Source organism: Berghia stephanieae, chromosome 8, assembly GCF_034508935.2.
Source record: "Berghia stephanieae isolate SIO BIC M18660-M18661 chromosome 8, UCSD_Bste_1.3, whole genome shotgun sequence".
In the NCBI taxonomy this organism is placed as follows: Eukaryota; Metazoa; Mollusca; class Gastropoda; order Nudibranchia; family Aeolidiidae; genus Berghia; species Berghia stephanieae.
Window position 1 is genome coordinate 50286696 of NC_088367.1, and position 15000 is coordinate 50301695.

Sequence of the window (15000 nt, forward strand, 5' to 3'; positions counted from 1 at the left end):
CATGGAATGTTCAGTTATTCAAATAAACTATTATTGCATTGCAAATGAATGTGTTGCTATTGAAACCTTATTTTAGAATAAATATTGAATTGTTGCTACACAGCAATATCCGTCAGAATTTTCGGAAAAATTTAGCCCAACAAAATTAGAAATGAAACTTTAGGAGAAAAGAGAGATGCAGTAAGCATAGCTACGAATAGAAATAAGCGCAAATGTAGATGGCAGCAGCTTCTAATGGTGCTCACACTATTATGGTTTGACGATCGACCCGATCAGCAAATTCCGTACCACACTCGTGCACCGTCGCAAACCCACCCAGAAGCTTCGTCACAACGCACCGTTCAACTATATGCTCTGCGGTTTCGGGCTTGTTACCAGAACGGGTAAATGTGGACAGGTGAAAAGTCCCCACTGATGCAATGAGCGTGCTGGTGGAAAAGCCTGGTAATTTCTCCCCCAGTTTCGAGGAGTCAATGTCCCACCCCCTCGAAGCTAGAAGACTGATGACAAAAGAGTCTCGACAGATGTAACGAACGTGCTGCTAAGCAGCAGGTTCTCGACCAAAGCCGATTGGCTGCCTGTCTCCTCTTGCTGTTGGAAAACCCTGGTAATTTCTCCCCCAGTTTCAAGGTGTCGATGTCCCCGTCCCCTTGAAGCTAGAAGACTGATGACAAAAGACAAAAAGGCAGTCCCCAATGACACTATGAGAGGACCATTGGATAATAAACAACTTATAGAAACTGGCCTAACCCGAAACACCATCAGTGTGCATGAAGCCGCCAATGGAAGCTCTCGGTAAATGCCTCATGCACCTCGTGGTTTGATGAAGATCAAGTAATATCTACTCGAAGCTCTTCACAAGTTATCTAAAGATAAGAACAACATTTGACATAAATCACTAGACATACATACGCCTATGAGACGCTTCTGTTTTATTTTTTGTTTTTTATAGAGGCAATCTGTTGCTGGCCATGTACTTATTTTCCATCTATGGTGAGACAATGTAAGTAAAGTGTCATATCTTGTGGCCCATTTAAGTAGTCCTTCAGAGCCATGGGGCTCATGGAGCCAAAGTTTATCCCGATGTCTATAGCATGAAACGGACAATAGCAATTGCTTGCTACCCTTTGTATAAGACGATAGTCTATCGCAAAGTACTTTCCGCCAAATCTATCAGACCCAGCTACCCAATCACTGCTAGGTGGACAGGGGGTGGACAGAGGGGTCGGGAAAAAATCTCGATTGCACCCGGGATCGATCTCGGTCCCTTTGTTTGTGAAGCGAATGCTCAAACAAATGAGCTAACGGGAACCCTATGGCCAACTAGACATACAGTTAAATTATCCACCGACGGACGGATATCAAGAGGTGACAACTCATGAAAACTGAACGTGTAAACGAAGAAATTAAATAATGTCTGACAATTTTACAATCAAACATTACTTTGATGTTTCGTTTACACGCTCAATTTTCATGATTTTTTTTCCGACAGAGACAATGATGTTGACGGCCAGATACACATTTCACCAAAGTGAATGTGAATAAAGTCTTTTCTAAGGACTCAACTATGTTCCGAGCCAGGCTCGAACCAAGCACCTTCCGATCCGAAAGCGAGTGTCATAGCACAAGACCACATAGCCACAAAAAAACACCCAGAAGCTGTTCTAAATAAATTGCCTTAACATTGTATTGTAAAACACCCAGGAGCTGTTCTGATTTAATGAAACACCCTAACATTGTATTGTAAAATATGCCGGAGCTGTTCTGATTTAATGAAACACCCTAACATTGTATTGTAAAACACCCAGGAGCTGTTCTGATTTAATGAAACACCCTAACATTGTATTGTAAAACACCCAGGAGCTGTTCTGATTTAATGAAACACCCTAACATTGTATTGTAAAATATGCAGGAGCTGTTCTGATTTAATGAAACACCCTAACATTGTATTGTAAAATATGCAGGAGCTGTTCTGATTTAATGAAACACCCTAACATTGTATTGTAAAATATGCAGGAGCTGTTCTGATTTAATAAAACACCCTAACATTGTATTGTAAAATATGCAGGAGCTGTTCTGATTTAATGAAACACCCTAACATTGTATTGTAAAATATGCAGGAGCTGTTCTGATTTAATAAATCGCCCTAAATTGTATTGTAAAATATGCAGGAGCTGTTCTGATTTAATAAAACACCCTAACATTGTATTGTAAAATATGCAGGAGCTGTTCTGATTTAATAAAACACCCTAACATTGTATTGTAAAATATGCAGGAGCTGTTCTGATTTAATAAATCGCCCTAAATTGTATTGTAAAATATGCAGGAGCTGTTCTGATTTAATGAAACACCCTAACATTGTATTGTAAAATATGCAGGAGCTGTTCTGATTTAATGAAACACCCTAACATTGTATTGTAAAATATGCAGGAGCTGTTCTGATTTAATGAAACACCCTAACATTGTATTGTAAAATATGCAGGAGCTGTTCTGATTTAATAAAACACCCTAACATTGTATTGTAAAATATGCCGGAGCTGTTCTGATTTAATGAAACACCCTAACATTGTATTGTAAAACACCCAGGAGCTGTTCTGATTTAATGAAACACCCTAACATTGTATTGTAAAATATGCAGGAGCTGTTCTGATTTAATAAAACACCCTAACATTGTATTGTAAAATATGCAGGAGCTGTTCTGATTTAATAAAACACCCTAACATTGTATTGTAAAATATGCAGGAGCTGTTCTGATTTAATAAAACACCCTAACATTGTATTGTAAAATATGCAGGAGCTGTTCTGATTTAATAAATCGCCCTAAATTGTATTGTAAAATATGCAGGAGCTGTTCTGATTTAATGAAACACCCTAACATTGTATTGTAAAATATGCAGGAGCTGTTCTGATTTAATGAAACACCCTAACATTGTATTGTAAAATATGCAGGAGCTGTTCTGATTTAATGAAACACCCTAACATTGTATTGTAAAATATGCAGGAGCTGTTCTGATTTAATGAAACACCCTAACATTGTATTGTAAAATATGCAGGAGCTGTTCTGATTTAATAAAACACCCCAACATTGTATTGTAAAATATGCAGGAGCTGTTCTGATTTAATGAAACACCCTAACATTGTATTGTAAAATATGCAGGAGCTGTTCTGATTTAATGAAACACCCTAACATTGTATTGTAAAATATGCAGGAGCTGTTCTGATTTAATAAAACACCCTAACATTGTATTGTAAAATATGCAGGAGCTGTTCTTATTTAATAAATCGCCCTAAATTGTATTGTAAAATATGCAGGAGCTGTTCTGATTTAATAAATCGCCCTAACATTGTATTGTAAAATATGCAGGAGCTGTTCTTATTTAATAAAACACCCTAACATTGTATTGTAAAATATGCAGGAGCTGTTCTGATTTAATAAATCGCCCTAAATTGTATTGTAAAATATGCAGGAGCAGTTCTGATTTAATAAATCGCCCTAAATTGTATTGTAAAATATGCAGGAGCTGTTCTGATTTAATAAATCGCCCTAAATTGTATTGTAAAATATGCAGGAGCTGTTCTGATTTAATAAAACACCCTAACATTGTATTGTAAAATATGCAGGAGCTGTTCTGATTTAATAAATCGCTCTAAATTGTATTGTAAAATATGCAGGAGCTGTTCTGATTTAATAAAACACCCTAACATTGTATTGTAAAATACGCAGGAGCTGTTCTGATTTAATAAAACACCCTAACATTGTATTGTAAAATATGCAGGAGCTGTATCGCCAGATGCAACAGACCAACTACCTAATCACTGCAAGTGAATAAGGTGTCAGATGAAGTGAAGCGAGTATTCTATCAATTGAGCTATCTAGACTCTGAATAATATAATGTATAAGTGATATGTTTTTCTATTCATACATCCGCATTAATCTGGTATTATGAAGAATGAACTGGATGAAGATAAAATGAATTTAAGATCAAGTTGACAAAAGATTTAGCATCGAATGAGATCGTCATTTTAAACTGTGGTGTAAAATGTCAGAAGCTGTTCTGTCTTCATAATATAGCCCTCACATTAAAATTGAAAAGAAATGAGCTTTATAAAGCGCAATATCCACTAAATATGCTCAAAGCGCTTTACAAGGGGTCCCTGTCAACAATATAGGTCGGGACATAACATATTATCATAAAAAAGACGATATTACAATTTTTCGGAAAAAGACAACGCTGTTAACGGCCAAATACTCATTTTACACCTGAGTACGGTGAGAGAATTTGAGTAAAGCGCCTTTTCCAAGGCCTTAACTATGCGCCGAGCCAGGCTCGAACCCAGAACCTTCCGATCCGAAAGCGATTGTCATACCAAACCTCATAGCCGCATGAAACATCCAGAAGCTTTTCTGACTTAATAAATCTCCCTATCATTGCAGTATAAAACACCCAGAAGCTGTCCTAACTTAATAAATCTCCCTATCATTATAGTATAAAACACCCAGAAGCTGTCCTAACTTAATAAATCTCCCTATCATTGCAGTATAAAACATCCAGAAGCTGTCCTAACTTAATAAATCTCCCTATCATTGCAGTATAAAACACCCAGAAGCTTTTCTGACAAAAAACTAAACTGAACATTGTAATGTGAAACATCCAGAAGATGTTCTGATTTCATAAATCGCCCTAACATATTATCATAAAACATCCAGAACATGTTCTGATTTCATAAATCGCCCTAATATATTATCATAAAACATCCAGAACATGTTCTGATTTCATAAATTGCCCTAACATATTATCATAAAACATCCAGAACATGTTCTGATTTCATATATCGCCCTAACATATTATCATAAAACATCCAGAACATGTTCTGATTTCATAAATTTCCCTAACATATTATCATAAAACATCCAGAACATGTTCTGATTTCATAAATCGCCCCAACATATTATCATAACACATCCAGAACATGTTCTGTTTTCATAAATCGCCCTAACATATTATCATAAAGCATCCAGAACATGTTCTGATTTCATAAATCGCCCTAACATATCATAAAACATCCAGAACATGTTCTGACTTCATAAATCGCCCTAACATATTATCATAAAACATCCAGCAGCTGTTCTGACTTAAGATGAATCGCCCAGCATTGTTTTGTTTTTGTTTTGTTTTTTGTTTTTTTTGGTAAAATAAAATGGACGTCAATGTTGTTCCATTTTTATTTTATGATTACACATTTTAACTTGAAAATAAATAACTTTGAAACATCGGATTCTTCCTTGCGAAAATGTATTCCGTGACGTGTACATATATGCAGGTCTGACATTCGAAACCATTTATGGGCCTAATTTAAAACAATGGACAATGCAATGTCATGGACAAATACTTTTGTGTCACTTTTTTTTAGATTTCCATTACAACAATGAGCCCATAAGGAACTGGGTTATCAGACCTGAAAATAAGTGCACGTAGGTATTCAGTTATCAGTTTATTAATTCATTTATTTATCGTTTTTAATCTATTTATTTATTTATTTACTTATTTACCTATTTATTTATTTATTCACATATCCATTTACTCCTTTATTTATTTATTTATTTAATTATTTATGTGGTGGCGTGGTTTAGCGGTACGGTCTTCGCTTCGCTCAGGAAAGACACCGAGTTTGAATACCCGCTTGTCCATTTGGCCTTGAACAGGTCACCTCGCCCAAGTTCATTTTGCGGCGTTGCACTACGGCTGCTGACACCTGGTTTATTCCGGTCTCCCCTTGGAATATAAACCCTAAAGACACATTTCATCCTAAGGCATAAACAACGGGAATTTTATTTATCATCGATTTATTATCTATTTATTCATTAACTCTCTCCTTACCGATCATATTTGTTATTTTCCCAAAATGACAGGATTATCCAACAGAAAAAAAAATGATTTTTGAAACTCAAATAAGCTCTCTACAAAACAACTTTATGTTCTTATTAATTAAACAAAGGTCATTCTTCAAAAGTTTGTGATGTACAAAATAAATCTGAATTTTTAAAAATGTATATTGTGTCGTAACAAATGTGACGATTTTGCTACAGGTGGTAAGGAGAGGGTTAATTCATTCATTTATCTATCTATTTATTTATTCATTTATCTATTTATTTATTTATTTATTTATTTATAATTTATTTAAATAATTCCATAATGGAATTGTCATTTCCCAAAGAGAAGTTTCAACTTTTTTTGCTGAATTTGCTAAAAATTCTAGTCAGATAATTTCATTATGTAAGTAATTGAAATGTGGCCCCATTGGACTGAAGGAGCTGAAGACAGAAAAACAGGATGAGGGCGGGAAAGGCAAGACAATGGTAACTGAATCTATTGAATGGAGAATCACAATGCATCTTGTAAATGGCCACTTCTATTAAAATTTATCAGACAATGGAAACAAAAATACGATTGACTCGGGCTAATTTTCTTGAATTTATCTGAGTGGGACGGGGGAAAAAAAAGAAAACAACAAACAAAAGCTTGGGCTTGAATATAGATAGTATGCGCTTGGCTAAGAAGCTAACAACATTACCATCCGGAAGTATAGATATTATACAGATGACGTCACTCAGGCCTTTGTTATTGTTTTTGCCATCCGCGTTTGTGAGTTGTTCTCACTAAACTGCAATAACCAGACTATAAAAGTTCATGGTTACACAGAGTTTGTGTGTTGGTCCGTTATACTTCCGGATGGCAATGTTGTGAACTTCTTGGCCAAGCGCATTCTATCTATAAAGGACCAACACACAAACTATGTGTAACCATGAACGTTTATAGTCTGATTAATACAGTTGAGTGAGGATTACTCATAAACGTGGATGGCAAAAAACAATAACAAAGACACGAGTGACGTCATCTTCGATCTATCTGTAAAGAAAAATCAACGCAACGTGCTCAAATTGGGCGCTTTACAGGAACGCGTAACATGTACAACTAGACATGACGCCTGTAAGGCAATAAAACAAAATTTTTCCGACATAGAAAACGATGTTAACGGACAGGTTCTCATTTTGCACCTGAGTACGATGACAGAATGTGAGTAAAGAGCCTTTTCCAGGGACTTAACTATGCGCCGAGCGCGAGGCTAGAACCCACGACCTTCCGATCCGAAAGCAAGTGTCAAACCACTAGACCACATAGCCACACGTGCTCAAATAAAACGCTTTACAGGAAGTCCCTGACCAACAAGAACGCGTAACATGTAGAACTAGACATGGCGCCTGTAAGGCAATAAAACAATTTTTTTCCGACAGAGACAAAGATGTTAACGGCCAGGTTCTCATTATTATTTTACACCTGAGTACGGTGTGAGAATGTGAGAAAAGACCCTATCCCAAGGACTCAACTATGAACCTATGACCTTCCGATTCGAAAGCAAGTGTCATACCACAAGGCCACATACCCGCACAAAAGGGAAGTGGGTAGAAAAGGTGAGTATTTTTAATAAACGCATAGCACCAATAAATCCAACGTTGAAAAGTTGTTTCAGTGAGTTTACTCAGTGATGATATTACTTCTAACTCATTTCATAAGTCAACATTAAGATTCAATATTTTCAGGACATGGGTCCCCAAAGAATTAATTTCTCTGTCAAACAGACTTTTTAGATGGATAATTTGTATGCATAACCAACTATGCATACAAACCTAAGAATAATGATACTATGATGGGGAACGATGAAGATGAAGAGGATTTTATCATTTCATTACTAAATTATCAGTATAAAATCAAAACCGATCCTTTTTGCAGACGACCACGAAGACAAGTTTCCTTTACCGAATGGCATACGATGAAAATATTCCTTCTATTTTCAGATGTCCCAATATAACCAATATTATGATTGATTTCGATTCGTTTCCTTGTATTGATAGCTAAGCCAGACAGATGAAATAAGAAATAACGTGGGGGAGGCAGGCGTGTGGTTATGAAACTGAAGCTGTTTTGGAAATTGGTGATCTGAGAAGACAACAGGGGAGACAACGATGATAAGAATAGAAGAGAAACAGTTGGGGGAGGGAGCGAGGGGGAGAGAAAAGATATTTAGGTAGAACTTGAGCTTTGCTATAGAAAAATATCAACTACACGTGCTCAAAGCGCTTTACACGGGGTCCCTAGCCAACAGCAAATTAGGGAACCGTCTCACTGGTATAAGATATAGATCTGGAAAACTGTGTATGAAACAGTGAGAAAACAAGAAAGAGAAATACTAGGAAACAATCATCCCAAAAAACAAGGTTCCAGATGTTTCCTTGTTTTTCCGTGTATTTCTTTCTCGCCTTGTGTGGCACTGTTTCATACAATTCTTTTTTCAAATCTTCAACAGCAAGAGAGGAATTTTGGACAGGAACTACGCCTACTCTGCACTCTGTATGGTCACGCGTCGACAAAACTAAAGAAGACAGCGGCTTTTTGGGTTGTTTTTGTTTGTTTTGTTTGTTTGTTTGTTTTTTTAACCAACTATGCATACAAACCTAAAAACAATGATAATATGATGGAGAACGATGAAGATGAAGAGGATTTTATCATTTCATTCCTAAATTATCAGTATAAAATCAAAACCGATCCTTTTTGCAGACGACCACGAAGACAAGTTTCCTTGACCGAATGGCATACGATGAAAATATTCCTTCTATTTTCAGGTGTCCCAATATAACCAATATTATGATTGATTTCGATTCGTCTCCTTGTATTGATAGCTAAGCCAGACAGATGAAATAAGAAATAACGTGGGGGAGGCAGGCGTGGTGTTTGGAAACTGAAGCTGTTTTGGAAATTGGTGATCTGAGAAGACAACAAGGGGAGACAACGATGATAAGAATAGAAGAGAAACAGTTGGGGGAGGGAGCGAGGGGGAGAGAAAAGATATTTAGGTAGAACTTGAGCTTTGCTACAGCGAAATATCAACTACACATGCTCAAAGCCGCGTTACATGCATGGGGTTCCTAGCCAACAACAAATTAGGGAGCAGACACTAGGATAAGATATAGATCTGAGAAGACAACAGGGGAGACAACGAAGATAAGAATAGAAGTGGAATAGGGAGGGGAGGGGGAGATAAGGGAGTGAGAAAATAATTATAAGTTGAGCTTTAATTTGAGCTTTTGGATAACGAAATGTCAACAAAACGTGCTCAAATCTCTTTACAAGGGATCTCCGACCACAACATTTAACACGTAGGACGAGACAAGACGCCTGTTAGTCGATATTACATTTTTTTTCCGACAGAATCAACGCTATTAGCAGCCAACTAATCATTTTAAACCTAAGTATGATGAGACACCACGAGGAGGTTGCAGTAGGGCTTGATGATGATCTATCTTTGCAGACTTGGCATCATCCATTTGTCGAAATTGGGACATGGAATGTCAGGACTTGTGCCCAAAAAGGAAAACTAAACAACATTCTAAAAGAAATGAAACGGCTCCAAATAAATATTCTTGGCCTGGCAGAGATGAGATGGAAAGAGCAGGGAATCATGTCAAAACAAGAAAACAACACGACATATAAGATCATACTTAGACCAAAAATCAACCAAATTTTACAAAGGGCACGTAGCAATCTTAGACAGAGTTTTGCTGGTTAAGCTAAGAGGACCTGTAGTTGACACCAATATTATTCAAGTTTATGCACCAACAGAAGAGGCGACAGATTCAGATATGACAGAGTTTTACCATTCACTAGACAAAGCAAAATGAATGTGTAAATCACAAGAAGTCCTTATGGTAATGGGGGACCTAAATGCTAAAATTGGCAGAGGCAGAGATGGTGACATAATCGGACCACATGGACTCGGAGACAGAAATGAACGAGGAAACATCTGGGCAGATTGGTGTAGAACAAATAAATTAATGATTTCAAACACCTGGTTTCAACAACACCCAAGAAGAACCTGGACATGGCAATCACCAGGAGACAGAGCAAGGAACCAGATAGACTTTATAGCAGTATCATCAAGATTCAGAAATGGCATATTAAATTGCAAAACCTATCCAGGCGCCGATGTAGACAGTGACCATGTCCCAGTTGTTTGTACAGTAAGGATAAAGTTTAAAGCTATTCAGAGAACAGCTGGTAGAATAAAGAGGGATTACAGGTTATGCAAAGACAATGGCATACAAACAAAAATGAGAGAAGAATTTGAAAATGCACTCATGATACAAAGCCAAAGTGAACCTGATAACGAAAAATGTGAAAAACAATTTGATATATTCCAAAAGTGTGTCAAAGCAACTGCAGAAAAGCATTTACCAATAGCTCAAATAAACAGCAAAAAGGAATGGATGACAAATGAAATTCTAAACCTATTTGAAGAAAGACGAAAATGCAACAGAGGGTCTGCAGAATACCAAACATTGAACAACCACATTAAATCCAAATGCATCGAGGCACACGAGAACTATCTAGACTGGAAATGCTGCGAAATCGAAAGAGAATACAAACCCAACCCCCAACAAGCTCACCAAAGAATAAAAGAACTATCAGGGAAAAGGAAAAGCAAAGCAGCAGGAAGTTGTATCCAAAACAAACAAGGGGAACTGCTATTTGAAGAACAACATATAGAAAGCCGATGGGTAGAATACATAGGCGAACTGTACAATGATCCAAATAGAAATGAACCACCACTGAAATTCAAAGAACCATTAAGCGGACCAAACATCACCAAAAGTGAAATTGAACATGCCATGGAACGAATGAGGGATGGTAAAGCAACAGGCCCTGATGAAATATCTGTAGAGGTATTAAAAAGCCTAGGAGATCTAGCAATTGATGAACTTCACATATTATTCAACAATATATACAATACTGGGAAAATTCCAGAAGATCTCTGTAACTCTATTTTCATAGCAATACCAAAGAAAGCAGGTGCAGTCAGATGCGAAAATTTTAGAACTATAAGTTTAATAAGCCACATCAACAAAATACTGTTGCGTATAATTATCAACAGGCTAAGGAATAAGATTAACCCCGAAATCGCAGAAGAACAATATGGATTCCAACCTGACAGAGGGACAAGGAACGCAATATACCTCCTCCGTGTTTTAAGTGAAAGAGCTATACAGGTTCAGACCCCACTATACCTCTGTTTTGTCGACTACAAAAAAGCTTTTGATAGAGTACGCCACGAAGAAATACTAAAACAACTGCACTCCATTGGCGCTGATGAGAAAGACCTCAGACTCATGCAAACATTATACTACACCAGCAGGCATCTATCAAAATCGGAAACTCTACAGGAAATTCCATTCCTATTAAGAAAGGAGTCCGTCAAGGGTGTGTTGCCTCACCAGATCTGTTTAATCTATACCAAGAAACAATCATGAGGGGCATAAATAATATGGAGGGAATAAAAGTAGGAGGTCACAACATAAATAATATAAGATACGCAGACGATACGGTACTCATTGCAACATCAGAAATCCAACTTCAAAAGATTGTTGACAAAGTGGTAGTAGATAGTGAAGCCAAGGGAATGGAAGTGAATATCACCAAAACGGAATGCATGGTAATACAGAAAAACCCCGAAAACAACAACACCTACAATATAACGATTCACGGCGAGCAACTTACCAACGTAGAAAGTTTTAAATACCTAGGTTCAATAGTGACAACAGATGGAAGATGTAAACGAGACATACGAGCAAGAATAACTCAAGCCAAACAGACCTTCATGGACCTGGGAAACATTTTGAAAAACAAACAGATGTCGTTCGGGATTAGATTCCGAATCTTGAAGTGCTACGTGTGGCCAATCTTGTTATACGGATGCGAAAGCTGGACTACAAATGCAGAAACACAAAAGAACATTGAAGCTTTTGAAATGTGGTGCTTGAGAAGATGCAGAGAATATCGTATACTGCACACAAAACGAACGAAGAAGTGCTAAAACAAACATACCAACAAAGGAAACTAATGCCCTTAATAGTGGATCGACAACTATCCTTTTTCGGACACATAGTAAGGAAAGATAAGAATGAATACCTGGCAAGTTGTGGAAAAATACCTGGTAAACGCGCCCGGGGGAGACAAAGAAAAACACTCATAGACCAACTGAAGGGCTTCACCAACCTAACAATCCAAGAGCTGTTTGAAAAAGCAAGAAACAGGGAGGAATGGAGAGAGATAATTCATGCAGTATCCGAAGCCTGGACCAGGCATGGAACCTAGAAGAAGAAGAAGATGATGAGACAATGTGAGTAAAGATTTTCTTTTACAAGGACTCAACTATGCGCCGAGCGAGGCTCGAACCCAGAACCTTCCGATCTGAAAGCGAGTGTCATACCACAAACCACACAGTCGCACATATAGATAGAACTTGAGATTTTCTATAGCAAAATATCCACTAAACGTGCTCAAAGCGCTTTACATGAAGTCCTAGCCAACAGCAACACGAAAGGTGTAGGATGAGACACGAGGCCTGCTAGGCGAAATAACAATTTTTGTTTTATTTTTTCGAAGGAGACAACGCTGTCTGCTAATGGCTAGGTACTCATTTTATATCTGAGTACAGTGAGAGAATGCGAGTAAAGACTCAACTATGCGCCATTCAGACCGGGACTCGAACCCCAGACCGAAGACAAGTGTCATATCACAGGGCCACATAACTGCACAAGATAGAAGGAGAAAGAAAAAAAAAAGAGAGAGAGAGAGAGAGAGAGAGAGAGAGAGGGGGAGAGACAGAGAGAGACTGAGAGAGAGAAGGAGAGTAATTATTTATCAGTGAAATGAAGATTATATTAGCATATATTCTCAAATTAGTGTTATATCGGGATATATATATTCATATATATATATATAGATGTATGTATGTATATCGTCCTTGATAAAGCATATTGAAAAATGAAGACACATTTTAAATATTAACTAAATTGTTTGCTACTATTAATTAAATCGCCGTGACATTATATTACCTTTTCCAGGCGATCGGTCACAAAATATAGAAAGTGAATCGAAAGGAACAAAGACAAAGTGACAGTCTCGGAGTCGGTGTTTGTGTGTGTGTGTCTGGGTATGTGTGTGTGTGTGTTTGTGTGTGTGTTAGTGTGTGTCTTGGGGGGGGGGGGGGGGGAGATAGATGAATTTGATGGAATGATCAGCGAGCGCGTAGGAGTGTCGACAGTGGCTATAAATTAAGCGTCCGCTAAATTAAATTACGGGAAACACAACAGAATCTACATCGAGAAAGGTCAGCTGCATATTGGCGGGGATTGGTGTCGGTGAATTAGACTTCGGGCGGACGGAAAGGGAGAACGGGTGTACGGACGTACGAACGAACGAGCGCTGAATGCGTCCCGTCCGTGCGAATAATAAATATTCATTTGCAAACAAAGTTTATTATATTATTATTATCAATTATATTATTAATATAATTATATCTTTGTTCTTGTATGTATACACGAATAAACGGACATAGTCATATACGCATGGGAAGGGAGGTTTGACGCTTTCGATGAGATATGACCCTTTTTCTTTTTTGTAATGGACAATAATTTGCGTCTTTTGTTTCTTTTTCTTTTTTTGAGATTTCCATAACAACAGTGAGCCCATATGGAAATGGGTTATCCGAACGCTAGCTTCCGAACTTGTTGGCTTTTAATTATTATTTTTTTTAGCAGAATTTGCAAACTGCAAACGAATAGAACAATATGGATGGTTGTTACTTGTAACGCCGAGGGTGTTGCCGCGATCTAAATCAAACCATGAAAAACACACAGACCGTCAACTGGGATGACTTTGCCTTAACTCACTCAACCCTAACAACGACTATATCCGTAGTTTACCTAGGTTACTTTTACTTTACGAGACAAATTATGGAGGAGGGGACAAATTATATCAAAGCTTAATTTTTTAGTTTTTACATGTTAATGGTAGTTGAATAAAACTATCTATGTACATGCTCATTTTTAATACATTTTTTTTCAATTTTTAAAAGTAGCAAAAATCTCTAAGATTAAGTGAGTTAAGGGGAAACTTTGCCTCTTTAATATTGGAACAATTAAGACTATTTAGTTTTGTGGTCATTACTTCCTTTGAAAAAAAATTTCAGTCATTTAACCAGAATAATAACTACAACTAAGATGTGATGACCTAAAATGATCCAAATTTACAGAGGCAAACTTACCCCTTAACTCTATCCTTACCGACCATTTCAGTATTTTCCCAAAAATGGCAGGCTTACCCAGCAGAAGAAAATGCTTTTTAAAACTCAAACAAACACTCTACAAAACAATTTTATGTTCCTATTAATTAAACACAGACCATTTTGTGGTGTGCAAAATAAATCTGAATAAGAAAAATGTAGTATCTATAGATAGTATGCGCTTGGCTAAGAAGCTTACAACATTGCCATCCGGAAGTATAACGGACCAACAAACCAAACTGTGTGTATCTATGAACGTTTATAGTCAGGTTAATACAGTACAGTGAGCATTACTCATAAACACGGATGGCAAAAATCAATACCAAAGACCTGAGTGACGTCGTATTCGAACTATCTATATTGTGTCCTAACAAATGTGACGATTTTGCTGTAGGTGGTAAGGAGAGGGTTAACTCTCTCCTTACCAGCTATTTTTAGAAATTCCCCCAAAAGTCACACCCATCCAGCAAAAAAAAATAGACTTTTCTTTCTCAAACAAAAAGTCACAAGTGAGTTCTACAACACAGTGTTTAGTATCTATAGCTGTAATCACAGCATTTCTTTAAATTTCGTGTTGTTCAAGAGAAATCAGAATGAGAAAATTGTCGATTCCATCGTAACGAATGTGACGATTTTCCTATGGGTGGTAAGGAGACTTTTCAACTCAAACGTGAAGTCTGTCCTACTGTATGGATGTGAAACTTGGAACGCATCACATGCATGTATAGGGAGGGTACAGATTTTCGTAAACAGGTGCATGCGTAAGCTACTCAGAATAAAATGGATGGATAGAATAAAAAATGAAGAAGTATGGAAAAGAAC